At 42.7% G+C, this 17,472-nt stretch overlaps 1 long non-coding RNA gene across 1 annotated transcript; it reads right to left on the reverse strand.

Annotated features, from left to right (window-relative positions):
- Positions 1 to 1,602: 1,602 nt before the first annotated feature.
- Positions 1,603 to 16,458, reverse strand: LOC129868943 (uncharacterized). Its single transcript, XR_008761838.1, has 2 exons — positions 12,398 to 16,458; positions 1,603 to 3,380 (listed from the first exon to the last, which is right to left on the reverse strand). It is a non-coding gene; the product is annotated as an uncharacterized LOC129868943 (long non-coding RNA).
- Positions 16,459 to 17,472: the final 1,014 nt, after the last annotated feature.

The raw sequence follows: 17,472 nt of genomic DNA on the forward strand, positions 1-17,472 counted from the left end.
GAGCCAATTGCAATTTTCCTAAGTACTTTTTCGTGGCACCTGACCACACAACTGAACAGTAGTCAAGGTGTGACAAAACTAGGGCCTGTAGGACCTGCCTTGTTGATTGTGTTGTTAAGAAGGCAGAGCATCACTTTATTATAAACAGACTTCTCCCCATCTTAGCTACTACTGCATCAATATGTTTTGACCATGACAGTTTACAATCTAGTGTTACTCCAAGCAGTTTAGTCATCTCAATTTCCACATTATTTAATTATTATTATTTAAAATTTAGTTGAGGTTTAGGGTTTAGTGAGTGTTTTGTTCCAAATACAATGCTTTTAGTTTTAGAAATATTTAGGGCTAACTTATTCCTTGCCACCCACTCTGAAACTAACTGCAGCTCTTTGTTGAGTGTTGCAGTCATTTCAGTCACTGTAGTAGCTGACGTGTATAGTGTTGAGTCATCCGCATACATAGACACTCTGGCTTTACTCAAAGTCAGTGGCATGCACCCCACAATCATTTTATCATAAATTTCTCTCAGCCAATCATCAGTCATTTGTGTAAGTGCTGTGCTTGTTGAGTGTCCTTCCCTATAAGCATGCTGAAATTCTGTTGTCAATTTGTTTAATGTAAAATAGCATTGTATCTGGTCAAACACCATTTTCCCCCCAGAAGTTTACTAAGGGTTGGTAACAGGCTGATTGGTCGGCTATTTGAGCCAGTAAAGGGGTCTTTACTATTTATTATTGGGTAGCGGAATGACTTTAGCTTCCCTCCAGGCCTGAGGGCACACGCTCTCTAGTAGGCTTAAATTGAAGATGTGGCAAATAGGAGTGGCAACAGACTTAGTTGAGCCTGGTTAAAGTCAAGACAAATATTATTAAAATGGTCTGATGCCGGGGTAAGCCACTCTAAGTTAAAATCCCCTAAAATGACTAATTCAGATGACAGAAATGGTTTTGCATACTTACAAATAGTACAAGCATCATCCGGCAGTGCAACAGATAATGTATTTTGGCTTATGGCCACATCTATAACCAAAACCTCACATTTTGGGGGATAGCGATAGTTAAACATGATGCCACAAGAGTTGATTTCACATATGTAGCCACCCCTCCCCCCTTTCAGTCACACCTGAGATGTTGTAATCAGCAATGTCAATGTCCTTATTCGGGATCGAGCCATTTCCCCAAGTCACGCGTCCAGATATCAAGAACCCACTGGTTGAATCAACGTTGTTTCCATGTCATTTCAATGACATTACACTGAACCAACGTGGACATTGAATTAACATCTGTGCCTAGTGGGAAGGTCCTACTATTTCAGATCCACACATCAAAGTTGTAGGGCGGCTAGGGCCTAAAAGCAGGTAGGAGGCAGGGGCTGGGCTAGGAACATAAAAGAGATCTCAGAAATCTCTTTATGTTCCTAGGGGCTGAGTAGGGATGGAAATGGCACTGTGCTGACCCAGTAAATGCTTTTTTTCTCTGGTGTTTCTCAACAGAAACATAGTTAGGAATAAAGTAGGTAGGCCAGGCTTAGACGTGTGTGGCCTGATGTCAAAGATGGTCAGATTAATATAGAGTTTGTAAGCCGAACAAAAAGCACATTCAATTACACTTTGTAATCAATTTTAATGTTAAAATACAATACAATTAAAAGGTTAATTTATGAACAAAAGAGAAAGACTCATGTTGTTAACACAAAAACACACACTGGTTAATCCATTATTTTTTATCAACAGTGTTGTGGACTCACAGTAGGCCTATGCTATGGGTGAAACCTTAATGGGGATTTTTTATTATTGACACCCTCAGTAGCATTTTTGAAGGACTAATTTTTGACTGGGATGGTGTTTAAACTTGAGTCATGCCTGATTCAATCTGAAAATCATACACTATGTGACCAAAAGTCATTCCAAAATCATGGGCATTAATATAGAGTTGGTCCCCCATTTACTGTTACAACAGCCTCCACTCTTCTGGGAAGGCTTTCCACTAGATGTTGTAACATTGCTGCGGGGACTTGCTTCAATTCAGCCCCAAGAGCATTAGTGAGGTCGGGCATTAGGCCTGGCTTGCAGTCGGCATTCCAATTCATCCCAAAGGTGGTCGATGGGGTTGAGGTCAGGGCTCTGTGCAGGCCAGTCTAAGTTCTTCCACACCGATCTCGACAAACTATTTCTGTATGGACCTCGCTTTGTGCACAGGGGCAGTGTCATGCTGAAACAGGAAAGGGCCTTTCAAACTGTTGCCACAATGTTGGAAGCACAGAATCGTCGAGAATGTCATTGTATGCTGTAGCGTTAAGATTTCCCTTCACTGGAACTAAAAGGGCCTAGCCCGAACCATGAAAAACAGCCCCAGACCATTATTCCTCCTCCACCAAACTTTACAGTTGGCACTATGCATTCGAGCAGGTAGCATTCTCCTGGCATCCGCCAAACCCAGATTTGTCCGTCGGACTGCCAGATGGTGAAGTGTGATTCATCGCTCCAGAGAACGCATTTCCACTGCTCCAGAATCCAATGGTGGCAAGCTTTACACCACTCCAGCCGATGCTTGGCAATCTTAGGCTTGTGTGAGGCTGCTCGGCATTGGAAAACCCTTTCATGAAGCTCCCGACGAACAGTTATTGTGCTGACGTTGCTTCCAGAGGCAGTTTGGAACTCAGTAGTGAATGCTGCAACCGAGAACAGGCGATTGTTACACGCTACGCGCTTCAACACTCGGCGGTCCCGTTCTGTGAGCTTGTGTGGCTTACCATTTCTCATTGTTGCTCCTAGACGTTTCCACTTCACAGCACTTACAGTTGAACGGGACAGCTCTAGCTTGGCAGAAATTTTACCAACTTACTTGTTGGAAAGTTGGCATCCTATGACGGTGCCACGTTGAAAGTCACTGAACAGTTCTGACAATTTTTTGTCTGTGGAGATTGCATGGCTGTGTCCTCGACTTTATACACCTGTCAGCAACAGGTGTGGCTGAAATAGCCGAATCCACTCATTAGAAGGGGTGTCTACATACTTTTGCATATATAGTGTACTCCCAGATAAGAGATGAAAGTTGAGGATCCTGTCAGGCTAGAGGAAACAGAGGAACAACCCCCATTATGGCTGCCGGTGTCTTGTTAGGTGGTAAAACTGTCTCTGGATCCACCTCCTTCTCTAACCTACCAGCTCATTGAACCTCCAGGGCTGAAAACAGGGTCCAGTCTCCAGTAGTCAAGGAATTCCTATACACCCAGAGACACACCTAGACGCTCATCTAATGTTAAATGTCCCAGTGCTTGAAGGAAAGAGAGGATGTCCAAGGTGGTCCATTTGTACTTCCTAATGGGAATCACCTCCTCCAGAGATATCATTCTGGTCCTCACAGCAGTGTGCTTACCTGCTAAGTGAGATAAATCATTATTAAAGGGTCAATCTGCAGTTCAAACAACAACAAAGCAGCCACCCCACCACAGTTTTAGTTAGCAGCTGAGGAATGGGGTTGGGCCACATGTTTTTAGGCATTACAGTGTTTGTTTAGCATTACATTGTTTATAAACAATGTAGTAAAGATGTTGAGCAAAACTCATGTGGCATTTAGAAGTTATATTGTTCAAGAAAAGGAATTATGCGAGAAATGGCGGTGAAAACGATTTTACATTAGGGTTAAGTGCCTTGCTAAACGAAAGATTGTTCACCTTATCTGCTCAGGAATTCGAACTAGCAACCTTTCGCTTACTAGCCCAGCGCTCTAACTGCTAGGCTATCTGCTGCCCATTCAGGCTATATCCGCACTAGGTGGTGGGCCGAAGTTGATCGATCCCAAACGAAAGATTAGCAGATTTTTTAAAATATGACAGTAAAACATTCTTATGATGACTATAACATTTCTTGGCACTATAAATCCTTCCACATTTCAAAAATATATTTCAACACTGTCTGCTCAGGCAAATTTTATGAACTGCTAAATTTGTAACAAGTAACAATTCCCATACATACCCCCCGTGATGAAAGCAGCCAATGGCCTGTTTCTATCTAAGACGTAAACACAGCCTCACGTGGAAACTCGAGCTGCTGTCTGTGTGTGATGAAGATTTAAATAAGATAGGTATCTGTTTTCGCGTGCACTTGAAATATGCAGCGTGCAATGCGAATTGTCTTGATTGTATGAAGAGGCCACTTAGCCAATGTATTGAGAGCTAGCCAATGTTACAGTTTAACTAACCCAGCTAGCTACTGTAAAATGTTGATTTGCCTTCTCAGGAACCTAGTGTTTCATTAAATCAAATCAAATTTTATTTGTCACATGCGACGAATAGCACAGGTATAGATAGGCCTTACTGTGAAATGCTTACTTACAAGCCCTTCACCAACAATGCAGTTCAAGAGAGTTAAGAAAATATTTACCAAATAAACGAAAGTAAAAAATAATGAAAAGTAACACAATAAATAACAATAACGAGGCTATATACAGGGGGTACAGGTACCGAGTCAACAGGTTAGTCAAGCTCTCTCTCGGTCAGTAAATTACAATTTTGCATAATTTTTTTGGCATGGTTATATGTCTCATTTCAAGTAACTAGCTGCAGGCCTAAAGGAACAGTGGAGTCAAAAACATGATTTTTCTTTGTTTTATATACACTCAGTGGTCATTTTATTAGGTACACCACACCACTCACAAAAATGGTTCACTCCTACAGACAGTGAGTCACGTGGCCGTGGCTTGCTATATAAAGCAGGCAGACAGGCATTCAGTTACTGTTCGATAGAATGTGGGAATGGGCAAAACGAGTGATCGACTTTGAGCAGGGTATGATCGTCGGTGCCAGGTGCTCCGGTTCCAGTATCTCAGAAACGTCAGAGAATGGTACGACAAACAAAAAACATCCAGTCAGCGGCAGTCCTGTGGCCGACAACAGATCATTGATGAGAGGTCGAAGGAGAATGGCAAGAATAGTCAAGCTAACAGGTGGGCCACAAACAGGCAAATAATGGTGCAGTACAACAGTTTTGTGCAGAACCGCATCTCGAAATGCACAACTCATCGGTCCTTGTCGGATGGGCTATTGCAACAGACGAACACACCGGGATCCTACCAGCTAAAAACAAGAAGAAGTGCCTCCAGTGGGCACGTGATCACCAACACTGGAAAATTGAGGAGTAGAAAAACATTGCCTGGTTCAACAAATGCTGGTTCCTGTTGCATTATGCTGATGGCAGAGTATTGCATGGTTTGTAATGCTTGTTAGTTTCAACAAAGGAACTATCAGCCATACTTTTGTTTGTGTTGATTTGAATAACTAATGCTATAGGTTCGAAATTTATGAAAATGAACCATGCGTCAATATTGCAATGTTGCTCAACCTCAATATGTTGCATTACAATATTCATTGGACTAAAATGGATCACATTATAGCTATATTAAACATCATTTTCAAATTTTCAGAAACTATTCACACACCTTTTCCCACATTTTATTGTGTTACAGCCCAAATTTAAAATGGATTCAATTGAGATTTTGTGTCACTGATCTACACACAATACCCCATAATGTCAAAGTGGAATAATTTTGTTAATTAATAAAAAATGAAAAGCTGAAATGTCTTCAGTCAATAAGAATTCAACCATTCTGTTATAGCAAGCCTAAATAAGTTCAGGAGTAAAAATGTGCTTAACAAGTCACATAATAAATTGCATGGACTCACTCTGTGTGCGATAATCATGTTTAACATTATTTTTAAATGACTACCCCCTCTCTGTACCTGACACATATAATTATCTGTAAGGTCCCTCAGTCAAGCAGTGAATTTCAAGCACAGATTCAACAAGAAAGACCAGGGAGGTTTTCCAATGGTTTGCAAAGAAGGGAACCTATTGGTAGATGGGTAAAAAAAAACAGACATTGAATATCTCTTTGAGCATGGTTATTAATTAACACTTTGGATGGTGTATCAATACACCCAGTCACTACAAAGCTACAGGCGCCCTCTCTAACTCAGTTGCCGGAGAGGAAAGAAACCGCTCAGGGATTTTACCATGTGGCCAATGGTGATTTTAAAATAGTTATAGAGTTTAATGGCTGTGATAGGAAATAACTGACGATGGATCAACAACATTGTACCTAATCCACAATACAGTGCACTGGGAAAGTTTTCAGACCCCTTGACTTTTCCCACAATTTATTAGGTTACAGCCTTATTCTAAAATTGATGAAATATATATTTTTCTCATCAACCTACACAAAATACCCCATAATGACAAAGCGAAAACAGGTTTTTACACATTTTTGCTAATTTCTTAAAAACAGAACTGAAATATTACATTTACACAAGTATTCAGACCATTTACTCAGTACTTTGTTGAAGCACCTTTGGCAGCGATTACAGCCTCGAGTCTTGGGTATGACACTACAAGCTTGGCACACCTGTATTTGGGGAGTTTCTCCCATTCTTCTATGCAAATCCACTCAAGCTCTGTTAGGTTGGATGGGGAGCGTCGCTGCACAGCTATTTTTAGATCTCTCCAGAGATGTTCGATCAGGTTCAAGTCCTGGCTTGACGTTGGAGGTGGCTTATGGTAGAGAAACAGGGCTTAAATTGAACACCCTCCAAATGCAGGTAGATTTAGGTACTGGTGGGTAAGAATGTCTATTTCACCAGCCATGTTGGCAGGTGGTCAATTGCAGGGCTCTACAGTGCATTACATTTACAAATAAAAATAGTCAAGTCAAATATGAGCATATGCGAGTTGCGATTTATTGTAGAACAATGCTGCAGTAGCTCTTTTCAAAGTATGTCTGCTGTTTTGTTTCATAGCTTCTAATCGCACAAAGAAATATGAATCCCATATCCCACATCATGCAGCTACACTGCCTGGCATGAGAGCTGTGCGCTCTGAGTGAAATGCTGATAGATTCCTTTTTGGAGGTGCTACGCACAGGCATAAAAGTTGTTGGTCTTATTTACTCAAAAGTGTACAAAGTGAGGAGTTGTCCTAGTGTTTCTTGGCTATTTACATGGTTTTGTTCACAAGCTCAGCGGTTTTTCAACATTAGTTTGAGTCTGCTGCTTCAGCTGATAGCGAAGAGATCCCAAATCTCACACATACACATGACAGACTTGAGTGGCCTCATTACCACAGTAACCTCCCATCCTTAAAGGGCAGCTGAACATGGTCTCAGCTGATATTTTGGTCACAAAATATTCAATGAAATTGAGCAATAGACCATATTAGTAATACATTTATTGTTTTAGAAACATTACAAAGCATGGTCATCCATTTGTTTTTTTATGTAATTATAACAAAATATATTTTCTGGCCAAAAAATCAGTGGCTGGTAGATTGTTTCATCTACCTGCCACAGTGGCTGGTGGAACATAAAGTAAATTTTAGTCCTTGTAAAGAAAGTAACATTCCATTCTCTGGCAACAGCTCTGGTGGACATTCTTGCAGTCAGCATGCCAACTGGGGCATTGTGTTGTGACACAAAATGGCACATTTTAGAGTGGCCATTTATTTTCCCCAGCATATCGTGGGCGACAGGAAAAGCGGGGCCGAGCACGCCACCATTCACATTGACAGCGCTGTCATGGAGCGGGTCGAGAGCTTGAAGTTCCTTGGCTTTCCACATCACTAACAAACTATCATGGCGTAAACACACCAAGACAATCGTGAAGAGAGACTGAAAAGAGAGACTGAAAGATTTGGCATGGGTCCTCAGATCCTCAAAAAGTTCTACAGCTGCACCATCGAGAGCATCCTGACTGGTTGCATCCCCGCTTGGTATGGCAACTGCTCAGTATCCAACCGCAAGGCGCTACAGAGGGTAGTGTGCAGGGGCGCAACTTTCACTAGGGACGGGGGCATGCCCCCCATTCTGAAATTGCATATTTGTCGCCCCCAGTTTTATCATTGCACTGTGATGTACAACACGGCACCGGTGTGCTTTAGGACCATGTGGACGCTTCAGAGCTGGTAGGCTGTTTTCCGGTTCCAGCCGGCAGAATTTAGGACCACATGGACACCATAGAGCGTGCGGCCTGGCTGTGTGAAGGCAAAGCTTCTGAAAGGCTGGTGTATAGGACCAGCACAGGAGAGATGAACCGAGGCAGCTGTTGTCTGTGTTGCGCTTTTTTCTCTGAGTTGTAAAAGCAAGCAGAGCAGAAACTGGCTAGTCTTTTGTTGACTGATCTAGCTGGCAAGGAAACTGCTGACAGAAAGTATTTATTCCCAGTGCTGAGCTAGTAGTGTAACTGACATGCAACGTTAGCTAATGTTTCATCCCCTTTTGACTGAAGTGAATGAACTAGCAACTAGTTAGCTAGCTAGTAGCTACCACAGCCAGTTCAGCTCTAGCTATCTGTCAGGTAGCAGTATCTAACAGCTGTTAAGTGTATGGAAATGCCTTTGTTTTGTCCCGTTTCAACATGAGTAAATTTGATGATGTACCATTAGCTAGAGCTAGCCAAAAGTTTGCTAACGTTAGCTAGATCCCTAACTTTAGCTATTATTTTTGCCTCAACCACAATAGACCTGAACCAAACCATGAAACCAAGACTGATATTCTTAAGTTTTTTAAGCACAATGTGAGATTTTATTAGTCAGTATAGCGATGTAATGTTATTGATCTGTCAGTTTCCCTAGCTAATTGGTAGCCTAGTGGTTAGAGCGTTGGGCCAGTAACTGAAAGGTTGCTGGATTGAATTCCCAAGCTGACAAGGTAAAAATCTGTTGTACTGAGCAAGGCAGTTAAAACACTGTTCCCTGGGTGCCAAAGATGTGGATGTTGATTATGGCAGCCCCCCGCACCTCTCTGAGGTTGGGTTAAATACAGAAGACACATTTCAGTTGAATGCATTCAGTTGTACAACTGATTAGGTATCCTACTTTTCACACTGAACTGGTATAAACAGCTCTACAGCCTTCACTGTCATGGTGCAATGCCAGTGCTCATCATGTCTTAGCAGGATCAGAGGATCAGATGACAGCTGTTCCTGCAGGGAAGACCAGTCTATGGAGCTCAGGTGTATTTTTCAGTATATTATAACAATCAGTGAATTCATACAAAGTTCCATCTTGAGTTAATGGGTAGGCTACAGTCTGGGATCTGGGAATAATGGTAATTTCAATGAATGAACCATTATATTATCGATGAATAGAATCAATGTATAAATGTACACCAAGGTAATTCTTTGTAATGCCTCATCTGAGCAGGATCAGATGGTGACAGGGGTCTCTTCAGGGTCAAGCAGCCAGGGAAGACCAGTCTGTGACAAGGTTCTATTCAGGGTCAGGCAGCCAGGGAAGACCAGTCTGTGACAAGGTTCTATTCAGGGTCAGGCAGCCAGGAAAGACCAGCCTGTGACAGGGTTCTCTTCAGGGTCAGGCAGCCAGGGAAGACAGTCTGTGACAGGGTTCTCTTCAGGTTCAGGCAGCCAGGGAAGACAGTCTGTGACAGGGGTCTCTTCAGGGTCAGGCAGCCAGGGAAGACAGTCTGTGACAGGGGTCTCTTCAGGGTCAGGCAGCCAGGGAAGACAGTCTGTGACAGCGGTCTCTTCAGGGTCAGGCAGCCAGGGAAGACAGTCTGTGACAGGGGTCTCTTCAGGGTCAGGCAGCCAGGGAGACCAGTCTGCGACGGCATAGAAGTGACATTTTGCTGATACAGCCTTTTACTCTCTATGTGCAGCAAACACTGGACCAGCAAGAAGCTTTAAAGATTGAAACAATTTTTAAGCCAGTCTGACAAACCTCTAAAGGTGATTTCCAAACTGTATCAAGGGTTGACAAATGATTTTCTCTGACACAAAACATGTACAACAAAACCGTAAGGAAGACGTGGGAGACGCTATTGATGATGATGAATGGATGGCTACAGGTATGTCCAGTCACGTTCATATCATCTCAGACATAAATTACAGCAGTTTAAGACCATCCATAGAACGTACTATATGCCAGCGAAACTGAATATCATGCACTCAGAAATGGTATTATTCTGCTGCAGGTGTAAAACACAAAAGGGAACATATTTGCATATGTCATGGTCTTGTGAAGGCTGGCTGAATTTTGGCAGAGTATGTTATTTTATCTCAGCATCTCTACAGATTTTCCCTTCTCCCTGTTTTTGTTTACTTGGAAATGTGGTTACTGGAGACTTATCAGAAGAAACTGTGTAACCAAGCATTTATAGTGACTAAGAAATGGAGTGCCATTAACTGGAAGGTTGGTTATCCTCCCGCAATGACTGGAAGAAATGTCAAGTTATGCATCACTCGATTTATTACAAGATTAAGGGTATAATGTGCAACTTTCAAAAGGTACGGATGCCATATACGACAAAAGCAGTCTGTATTGAAAACATGCCCACGTCAGGGGAGATACCTATTAGGCAATCCCTAGCTGCTGGGCTGCTCAGTCCTGGCCCCGGGGGTCTGCCGTACTGTTGGTTGTCACTCCGGCCTTGGCCTAAACCCCATGAAACCAATAATGAATGTTTCACGAAGATCCTAAAGCTGAGTGGGGTGTGTTGGGTTGGGGTGCTGCAGGGCCGTGGACAGGACAGGGGCAGGACAGGGTGACCCAACTATATTGTTTGCAAGTAAAAAGAGCTCTACAGTACTATTAGGCCTATGATATGAATTATAGTGAACAAAAATATAGTTCAGTCTTATCAATCACTTACACATATTTATGGTGCTTCTACACCTGCATTGCTTGCTGTTTTTTTTTTTTTTGGCTGGGTTTCTGTACAGGACTTCGAGATATTAGCTGATGTACGAAGGGCTATGTTAAATAAACTTGATTTGAAACTTGATTTGATAATAAGGATTTTTTAGCTTGATGACTGTGGGCATTTTTACTTACTTTTTGTTGTTCTAAATAGACGGCTGGAAGGGTTATATTAGATTGTGTAGAAATGCAGGAAGTTAGCTTTAGATGCCCCCAAAAATGGGAGGACCCCCCGCCAAGTTATGTCCCCCCCTAGTTCTAAAACCAAAGTTGCACCCCAGGTAGTGCGTCAAGCCCAGTACATGACTGGGGCCAAAGCTTTCTACCATCCAGGACCTCTATAACAGGCGGTGTCAGGGGAAGGCCCTAAAAATGGACTCCAGTTACCCTAGTCATAGACTGTTCTCTCTGCTATCACATAGCAAGACGTACCGGAGCGCCACGTCTAGGTCCAAAGGGCTTTTTAACAGCTTCTACCCCCAAGCCATTAGGACTGCTAAACAGTTAATCAAATGTCTACCCGGACTATTTGCATTGACCCCCTTTTTTATGCTGCTACTACTCGCTGTTTATTATTTATGCATAGTCACTTTACGCCTACCGACATGTTACCTCAATTAACTTGTACCCCCGCACATTGACTCGATACCGGTACCTCCTATATATAGCCTCGTTATTATTTTATTGTTTTACTTTAGTTTATTTTATGAGCAAATATTTACTTACTTAAAAAAAAAATTCTGCATTGTTGGTTAAGGACTTGTAAGTAAGCATTTCACGATAAGGACTACACCTGTTGTATTCGGGGCACATAACAAATCAAATTTGATTTGAAGGTGCACCTGTGTAATGATCATGCTGTTTAAATCAGCTTCTTGGATTATCTTGGAAAAATGAGAAATGCTTAATAACAGGGATGTAAACAAATTTATGCACACAATTTGAGAGAAATAAGCTTTTTGTGCAAATGAAAATTTCTTGGACCTTTGTTTTCAGCTCATGAAACTAACACTTTACATGTTGCGTTTATAGTTTTGTCCAGTATATACACATACAATTCCGATTTTTCAGGGTGCTCCCTCGGCTAGACTTAGTCCCCCAATAAATTAGTCTGGCTGACACCAGCTCTCAAGTCCTGGAAAAGGACTGGAAAAGCTGTTTTGTTTTGCTCGCACAAAGCACCGTAAATAAAGAGGCTGTTCCCTCAGCAAGGTAGGTCCTGTGTTTCTGAACCCAGAAGAGCTGACTGGCTGGCTTGATGAAACAGAAATGCTGGGACGGTCCTATGTAAAACAATAGATCAGGATTTGTTCAATTCGAAACGGGGCTATCCAACCAGCGTAGGGTGTTGTCTTGAAGTCTAACTAGCGCAAAACTTTGGACATCGTTTGCGCTTAACATGAATAGGACGGATAAATCATTACACACATTTTAAAATGTTAATACAACCCTTCTACATTTAAACGAGTGACATATTAGACAAATGCAACCTGTAAAACATAATGATCTAATGGCTTGCAAGTATCAACTAATGTCAGCTAGCATAGCTAACTAGCAATTTTCATCCCAAAACTAGCCCGCTAATAACATTTGCTTGCTATCAACCCGAAATCGGCTACCTAATCAAATGTATGGTTTAGTTATACATTTACCAATTAGCTAATTATAGGCTGAACATTTCCTTACTCAACTTACCAACATTACGACCAGAAATACGACTTTCCCGAAGCTTATCCTCTGTTTGGACCACCACCCAGGACAATGGATCAGATCCCAGTAGGCGACCCAAAACAACGGCGCCGCAGAAGGGGCAGACGGAGCGGTCTTCTGGTCAGGCTCCGTAGACGAGCACATCGCTCACCGCTCCCGAGTATACTACTAGCCAATGTCCAGTCTCTTGACAACAAGGTAGATGAAATTTGAGCAATGGATGCCTTCCAGAGACATCAGAGATTGTAAAAAAATGTGTTTCACGGAAACATGGCTCACTCGGGATACGAGCCGGTACAGCCACCCGGTTTCTTCACGCATCGCGCAGACAGAAACAAACACCTCTCTGGTAAGAAGAAGGGTGGTGGTGTATGACTTATGATTAACGAGTTGTGGTAGGATCATAACAACATACAGGAACTCAAGTCCTTTTGTTTACCTGACCTAGAATTCCTTACAATCAAATGCCGACCGTATTATCTACCAAGAGAATTCTCTTCGATTATAATCACAGCCGTGTATATCCCCCCCAAGCAGACACCTTGACGGCCCTGAAATAACTTCATTGGACTATGTAAACTGGAAAACACATATCCTGAGGCTGCATTTATTGTAGCTGGGGATTTTAACAATATCAGCATATTGAATGCGCGTCCCGGGCTTGCAAAATTCTGGATCATTGCTACTCTAATTTCCGCGACGCATACAAAGCCCTCCCTTGCCCTCCTTTCGACAAATCTGACCACGACTCCATTTTGTTGCTCCCAGCCTATAGACAGAAACTTTAACAGGAAATGTTCCGGATAGCATCGGACAACAACATTGATGTATACGCTGATTCGGTGAGCGAGTTTATTAGCAAGTGCATTGGTGTTGTTGTACCCACGGTGACTATTAAAACCTTTCCTAACTAGAAACCGCAGATTGATGGCAGCATTCAGCGTGAACCACTGCTTTTAATCATGGCAAGGTGACCGGAAACATGACCGAATACAAACAGTGTAGCTATTCCCTCTGCAAGGCAATCAAACAAGCTAAGCATCAGTATAGAGACAAAGTAGTCGCAATTCAACGGCTCAGACACGAGACGTATGTGGCAGGGTTTAAAATCAATCACGGATTACAAAAAGAAAACCACCCCCATCGCAGACACTGATGTCTTGCACCCAGACAAACTAAACTTCTTTGCTCGCTTTGAGGACAATACAATGCCACTGACACTTGCCGCTACCAAAGACTGTGGGCTCGCAGCCAATGTGAGTAAAACATTTAAACGTTTTAACCCTCACAAGGCTGCCGGCCCAGACGGCATCCCTAGCTGCGTCCTCAGAGCATGCGCAGACCAGCTGGCTGGTGTGTTTACGGACATATTCAATCAATCCCTATCCCAGTCTACTGTTCCCACATGCTTCAAGAGGGCCACCACTGTTCCTGTTCCCAAGAAAGCTAAGGTAACTGAGCTAAATGACTATCGCCCCATAGCACTCACTTCCATCATCATGAAGTGCTTTGAGAGACTAGTCAAGGATCATATCACCTCCACCCTACAACCTAGACCCGCTCCAATTTGCTTACCGCCCCAATAGGTCCACAAACAACGCAATCACACTGCACACTGCCCTAACCCATCTGGACAAGAGGAATACCTATGTAAGAATGCTGTTCATCGATTACAGCTCAGCATTTAACACCAGAGTACCCTCCAAACTCGCCATTAAGCTCGAGACCCTGGGTCTCGACCCCGCCCTGTGCAATTGGGTCCTGGACTTTCTGACGGGCCGCCCCCAGGTGGTGAGGGTAGGAAACATCTCCACCCCGCTGATCCTCAACACTGGGGTCCCACAAGGGTGCATTCTAAGCCCTCTCCTGTACTCCATGTTCACCCATTACTGCGTGGCCATGCATGCCTCCAACTCAATCACCAAGTTTGCAGACAACACTACAGTGGTAGGCTTGATTAACAACAACGACGAGACAGCCTACAGGGAGGAGGTGAGGGCCCTCGGAGTGTGGTGTCAGGAAAATAATCTCACACTCAATGTCAACAAAACAAAAGAGATGATCGTGGACTTCAGGTAACAGCAGAGGGAGCACCCCCCTATCCACATCTACAGGACAGTAGTGGAGAAGGTAGGAAAGTTAAGGTGCCCGGCGTACACATCACGGACAAACTGAAATGGTCCACCCACAGAGACAGCGTGGTGAAGAAGGCGCAACAGAGCCTCTTCAACCTCAAGAGGCTGAAGAAATTTGGCTTGTCACCAAAAACACTCAAACTTTTACAGATGCACAATCGAGAGCATCCTGTCGGGCTGTATCACCGCCTGGTATGGCAACTACTCCTCCCACAACCGTAAGGCTCTCCAGAGGGTAGTGAGGTCTGCACAACGCATCACCGGGGGCAAACTACCTGCCCTCCAGGACACCTACACCACCCGATGTCACAGGAAGACCAAGATCATCAAGGACAACAACCACCCGAGCCACTGCCTGTTCACCCCGCTACCATCCAGAAGGCGAGGTCAGTACTAGTGCATCAAAGCTGGGACCGAGAGACTGAAAAACAACTTCTATCTCAAGGCCATCAAACTGTTAAACATCCATCACTAACATTGAGTGGCTGCTGCCAACATACAGACTCAATCTCTAGCCCCTTTAATAATTGGATGTAGTAAATGTATCACTAGTCACTTTAAACAGTGCCATTTTATATAATGTTTACATACCATACATTACTCATCTCATATCTATATACTGTACTCTATACCATCTACTGCATCTTGCCTTTGCCGTTCGGCCATCGCACATCCACATATTTATATGTACATATTCTTAATCATTCCTTTACACTTGTGTGTATAAGGTAGTTGTTGTGACATTGTTAGATTACTTGTTAAATATTACGGGACGGTCGGAACTAGAAGCACAAGCATTTCGCTACACTCGCATTAACATCTACTAACCATGTGTATGTGACCAATAAAATTTGATTGATTCAGCTTTGCATTCTGGTTACTACTGTACTATCCATGTTTACTTCTGGCAAGTTTCTTCTTCTTTAAAGTTTTATGACAGACAACACCTATTGGTGTATTGCCGCCACCGACTGTACGGGGTCTTCTTTTTTTAATATTATTGCGGTCCGCAAACAAATGCTGTAGATGCATGCCGCCACCAGGGTTTCTAAATGTAACCCGTTCGTTACTAGTTACCTGTACAAAATTGTAATCAGTAATGTAACATTTGGATTACCCAAACTTAGTAACGTAATCTGATTACCTTGTGACTTTTAGATTACTTTCCCTTTTAAGAGGCATTACACCATGCCCAAACCGTGCGCCATCATGCGCAAATTGATTGTTCCCCCACACCAAACACGATCACGACAAGCAGGTTGAAATATCCAAAACAAACTCTGAACCAATTATATTAATTTGGGGACAGGTCGAAAAGCATGAAACATTTATGACAATTTAGCTAGCTAGCCTGCAGTTTCTAGCTAATTTGTCCTGGGATATAAACATTGAGTTGTTATTTTACCTGAAATGCACAAGGTCCTCTACTCCAACAACTAATCCACACATAAAAACGGTCAACCGAATCATGTCTAGTCATCTCTCCTCCTTCCAGGCTTCTTCTTTGGACTTTATATGGCGATTGGCAACTAACTTTCATAATAAGGTGTATTACCACAACCGACCTCAGTTAATCTTTCAATCACCCACATGGGTATAGCCAATGAGGAGATGGCACGTGGATATATGCTTCTAAAAGCCAATGAGGAGATGGGAGAGGCAGGACTTGCATCTCATTCTGCGTCACAAATAGAAGCAACTTCTATTTTAGCGCATAGCAACGCAGACGCTCGTTGGCGTGCACGAGCAGTGTGGGTGCAATGATTGAATAACATGTATGTGTACATTTATTTTGCAATGCTCGCGCACGCCACGCGTCCGGTTTGGGCAGCGTGTCAGAAGACAAAAATGTTCGTTACCAATTGAACAACATCTATTACAGGATAAAGTTTACATAGCTGGCCATATTGATGTTACATTTTACTTTATGTGTTGGTTGTGTAGGCTTCTTCCAACCCATCGCTTTCTACTACATATAATATGATTAAATTATCTTTACATTAATATATCTAATTTATAAATACAAAAATGGATGGAGCAACTGCAGATTGCCACTTTAAATCTCTCAAAAGTGTGGGAGTTTGAGCATGTCCATTAGGCCTACGGAATTTTTTTGGTTATCAGAATGAATTAGATTGCGCAATAAAAGCCCCACTTTTATTCCACAGGCTGGGATCCGCACTATACAGCTGTTGCAAGAGCGCATTTTTCACTGGCTGTCCACTAGTTTCAAAAACAAGCATTGATAGGCAGCTTAAACTTCTTGAATTTAACCATCGAGTTCAAATACACATTTCGAGTTCTGAACAGCCATCCACAACAACCCGTAAGGCGCAAATAGCTAAATGAGAGAGCAGCAGTGTGAGTCACACCAATGCGCTATGTACATATCAATAAGTGATATCCGTATCTCCGGGACTACACTGCTCTCATCCTTACATCCAAGCGTTTATTGAAATTGGATAATCTTTGGACGCCGACAGCAGTCGCACCATTGGAAGACGTAGCTTGGTCTGTAGCCTACAAAACCCTCTTCCTGCTCTTTTCCCGCGATCCATCAAACACATTTGGTGTGTCATCTGACTTGGGGTCAGACACGATCACGTGGAACAAACTTACATTTGCGCCTTTTCTCAATGTTGATTTGAATGTCATAAAAAAACAGAAGTGTCAAATATGTTTTTTCGCAAACATCCTTTCTGAATTTAAAAGTAATCCTCGAAGTAATCTAGTTTTTCAAAAGTATCTGTAATCAGTTCACAATATTTTTGTTAGTAACGTAACGGATTACATTTACCAGTTTTTGTAATCCCTTACATGTAATCCGTTACTCCCCAACCCTGGCCGCCAGCTACTGTTTTGGCTGTATACCAGCCCAAATAATTAAATCCAATGTACTCCTTTTTTCAGATTCAACTGCCAACG

Source organism: Salvelinus fontinalis, chromosome 13 (genome assembly GCF_029448725.1).
Source record: "Salvelinus fontinalis isolate EN_2023a chromosome 13, ASM2944872v1, whole genome shotgun sequence".
Taxonomy (NCBI): Eukaryota; Metazoa; Chordata; class Actinopteri; order Salmoniformes; family Salmonidae; genus Salvelinus; species Salvelinus fontinalis.